The 4514-nt window shown below is 41.1% G+C and overlaps 1 long non-coding RNA gene across 3 annotated transcripts; it reads left to right on the top strand.

Annotated features, from left to right (window-relative positions):
• LOC139553949 (uncharacterized) lies at window positions 1–4514 on the top strand. 3 transcript variants are annotated; one of them, XR_011670766.1, is made up of 5 exons: window positions 1–553; window positions 712–801; window positions 3277–3528; window positions 3717–4242; window positions 4398–4514. It is a non-coding gene; the product is annotated as an uncharacterized lncRNA (long non-coding RNA). The 3 variants fall into 3 exon arrangements; XR_011670765.1 differs by having other exon boundaries at window positions 2–484; XR_011670767.1 differs by lacking the exons at window positions 1–553; window positions 712–801 and adding an exon at window positions 817–1736.

Raw genomic sequence — 4514 nt, 5'->3', positions numbered from 1 at the left:
TATCTGCTATTTGTATCTCCAGCTAAGTACCCTCCTGTTCCCTGATTAAGAGGTGATGACCACTTCACTCCACTACCATTGTCTACTCTCTCCTGATATGAACTGAAGCCATTTCTCATGTGCCCGCTCATCCACTGACACATTAAATGTTTCCTCTTGTTTTGATTGGGGGTTAAACTTGGAACATTGTTATACTCAGAAGTATAGGAGCATTAGTTACTAAAGAGACATGAGGGGTGGAGCCATAATGAAGCTTGGGAGGGGCTGAGCGCAGGGGAAACCAATCACATGTGACAGTACAGATAAGGGGAGAAACCAGTTGAAGGCTCATATCACTTAGTTCCCTGCTTAGCAAGAATGATGCAATATTTAGCGATAAGGAGGAGACTCCACCCAAAGTGGGTTATGAATACTACCACGGGGGGAAGCCATGTCTGTGTCTGAATTACAGCTGTATCGACCCTTTGGGAAGAATTAAACTTGGGTAAGATTTTCTAGTGTCCGTGAGTTATTTACAAAAAATGTAAAATTAGAACCTAACACTCCAAGAACTGTGAGTACCCCTATAACTTACTGTATGTAGAGTCAATCACTTACACAATCACATTATTACACATCAAATATTTGACTCCTTGCTCAGACTAACTCATTCTTAGCTCTTTTGTCTTACCGTGTAGTGTGTTGTGTTATTTTTTTTGGGGTGCTTCACAGTCAAATCTTGTCCTGCACTCAAGTCAAGCCTCTGAACACCTCAACTCATACCCTCATTCAATCACTGCTGTGATCCCTTCCCAATACTGTGTAAGTAGCCCTCTCATTCCCCATAATATTGTACTGTAAATGTCTTTTATTAAATGCTTTAGGTTAAAATAATTACTCTTTAACGATTTTTGAAACACACTTTGTCGTCTCCGTACGTTCCGCTCCTAGAGCGTGGGTCTCCCGTCCTCCTCAAATGTGTAAGTCACCAGCCTCCACTGATTTGAACGTAAACACTTGTTTTTATCAAAAATGCGTTCTTGGGCAGAAATGCCTTCTGGAACATGTGAACTTTTAATTTACCTTAATAACAAACGTGTATGCCATCTGTAAATAAGAATACGATTGTTAAATTACGAGCCTAGTTGGTTTAGCCACTGAAAAAGACAGCCCTGATTGGCTGCGATAATGGATGGGCTGGACATGCCGAGAGATTAGTTTGGATTGGTCTACCATGTAGCACGCTTCTGTCTATATAACATGAGCTGCTCAGTATTGTAGATAATCCTTTCTACTGCATCTTGTTGAAAGATATCATGAAGAACTGCAGTTGTATTGTTACTGCTCACAACAGAATTTAACAGGCGCTATCGACAAAGATCAATGGGAAAACGTTGTGATGGACTACTTTCTGGAGGACGATCATGCCATGCTGTCTCTGACTCTGAAAATGAGTCAGACGATGAGGAAATCCCTGATTTTAAGGGGGGGGGGTTATTGAACCAGGCATTGTAGTCTTCTGATGACAGTGATGGGGAAGAAATGGCTATCAACAGTGTTGTTGTCAAGGAAGTTGACAGAGTTTTGAAATTAGTGGAATGCCCGTTTTAAGCAGCGTATGATTGCAAATGCGGTGGGAGTCGAAAAGAGAACACAGACAGCTGTTGTATAAAACCCCTCTCTGGATTACATCTTCAAACTAAGGGCAACCGTGGCATCTGTGACAGAGAGGGAAAAGCGTTCCTCTTTGTATACGGGTAAGAGTCTAGCTACATTTTCAGATATTATATGTTTCTAATTTTGTCAGAAAGTTGTTTTCATGGCAAGTTAAAGCATACTGTTAGCTAGCTAGCTAATGTTAGCTGGCTCGCTAGCTAACGTTACGTGTATGAGCTGTGTAGTAATATGATTTGTATCTCAGAAAGCCATTTGCATTGCTTGTTATAGCCTAATGTTAGCTAGCTAACATTGAACCTCATTGGTTAGCTAAGGGCAACCATGGCGTCCATGACAGAGAGGGATAAGTGCTCATCCATATATACGTATATATATATATTATATATAAGCATTTTCAGATATTATGGTGCTTTCAAGACCACTGGGAACTCTGAAAAATACGAGGTCAAATCATGACATCAGTGATCTTCAGGTCGGAGCTCTAGAGAAGAGGCCCGAGTTCCCAATTTGGAATTCCGAGTTAGATGACTGTTCAAATAGTTTTTTTCCCAGTTGGGGCTCTTTTTTTCCTGAGTACCCAATTGTCTTGAACACACTGAAGTTGGTAGTCAGAGATTTCCTGAGTACCCAGTTGTCTTGAACACACTGAAGTTGGTAGTCAGAGATTTCCCAGTTCCCAGTTGTCTTGAACACACTGAAGTTGGTAGTCAGAGATTTCCTGAGTACCCAGTTGTCTTGAACACACTGAAGTTGGTAGTCAGAGATTTCCGAGTTCCCAGTTGTCTTGAACACACTGAAGTTGGTAGTCAGAGATTTCCCAGTTCCCAGTTGTCTTGAACACACTGAAGTTGGTAGTCAGAGATTTCCCAGTTCTCAGTTGTTTTGAACATAATTTCTAATGTTGTCAGGAAGTCATTTTCATTGTAAATTAAAGCGCACTGTTAGCTAGACAGCTAACTTTAGCTGTTTAGTAATATGATTTGTATCTCAGAAATCCATTTGCATTGCTAATTTAGCCTAATGTTAGCTAGCTAGCTAACATTGAATCTAGTTGGTTAGCTTTAGAAACCTGCAGATTCATAAATGGTAGTATGAGGTAGGATTATGGGTCTAAACAAAAGACTCCACTATGCAAGTAACCATTTCACTGTACCGTTTACACCTTCTCTATCCTGTGCATGTGTCAAATAAACTTAGATTTTACCAGAGACGGTAATGTGAATAACAACATGACCTGCACCAAAGTCAGATTAGGATGTAGGCCAAGGACTAGATAGTTTATTTTTACTACTACTTTTTGCAACAACTTTCACCACTTTTAGTCTTGAAATCTTTGGATGTTCACTACACTGTGAATCCTTAAAGAGATGGGTGGGGCTAAGGCTTAAGAAGGTGTGAACGATGCTGATTGGGTGTAGACAAAGAAGAGCTCTCCAGTAGGTACCAAAACATTCAAAGACTATTTTCTCAAAAGTGGGGTTACAAGTTTATCAACTTTCAAAGCAGAATTACTTACCCATTTGTTCCTCAACTGTAGTGTAATGATATACAATTTTCTAGCTCTGAGTCTCTATTTTTATCCAATGTAAAGAAACACAATTCCAATTTTCTTCTACTTAGGACGGAATCAAGGTGCGGGTCACAGTTACCACAGCCACAAAGTCAAAATTGGCTATATCGGTTAGGCATAAGGTTAGTAGTGTGGTTAAGATTAGGGTTATAGTTAGGGTTAGGTTTAAAGTCAAATCAAATTTTAAGAAGAGAAATTGTAGGAATAGTTTATGACTTTGTGGCTGTGGTAACAAGTGACGACCTAGATTGAGTTTGACCCCAGTTACTGCCCTGACGACACAGACGGCTTCATCGGCAACGGTAATGTGTGTTATGTGAAAAGTTGTATTAAAAAATACCCGGTTTGATAAACTAGTAGGTTAATTACCCAGCCAAGCAAATACAAGTAGTAGAGTCATTTTGGTTGTGCATTATCAAAAAACATTTTCCTTTCTTTAGAACAAAATGCAATTTCCCACTTGACTGTCTATTATATCACCCTGTCACAGACCTTCCCAGTTAACAGCACCTCAAAAGATGAGGGAATACATTGTTTAGGAGGATTGCCTGCTGCAGTTGTTCGAGAGATGTCCAGTTTGCAGCCGAAAACATTCAACATAGACAAGACCAGCAAGAGGACCATCAGCATCACGCAGGCATGCCCTTGCTGTCAGCATTCCTATAAATGGAACAGGGAGGACACTTGAATCAAGTTGGTGACATTTGACCTGGTCAAAGGTCAAAACAGTTTTGTCCCAATTCACCTTCATAACCTATAGCCTGGTGGAACCAGTCTGATCGCTGCATTTGCCATTCTATTTCACTTCATGATATCTGAACCGTGAATGAGCTGATCTACGCTACCATGATTGGGTGCTGACAAAGACCTCACCTCCTGTCTCACCTCCAGTCTCACCTCCAGTCTCACCTCCAGTCTCACCTCCAGTCTCACCTCCTGTCTCACCTCCAGTCTCACCTCCTGTCCCACCTCCTGCTTGCTCGACCAGCAGTCGGCGATGGGGAGACCAGAATTAGGTAGGTTTAGTCTGACCCGTTTTAAACTTCAACATAGCATATGCTTGTTTATCAGATATTACCTATCCTAACTGTCACTGGTAATAGAACAGTGACTGTGTGTGTGTGTGTGTGTGTGTGTGTGTGTGTGTGTGTGTGTGTGTGTGTGTTCACAGAAACATGTATGGAGCCAGAACATGGAGACTTGCTGTGATGCAGTTCAGACTGGCTTGATACTGATGTCTCTGAATGGAGAAAGACCTGGCACCCGGCATAAACATTTTACTAGACAA

This window comes from Salvelinus alpinus, chromosome 25, assembly GCF_045679555.1.
Source record: "Salvelinus alpinus chromosome 25, SLU_Salpinus.1, whole genome shotgun sequence".
Classification (NCBI taxonomy): Eukaryota; Metazoa; Chordata; class Actinopteri; order Salmoniformes; family Salmonidae; genus Salvelinus; species Salvelinus alpinus.
Note: the sequence above shows the minus strand (reverse complement) of the source record. Positions and strands in the feature narration are given on the sequence as shown.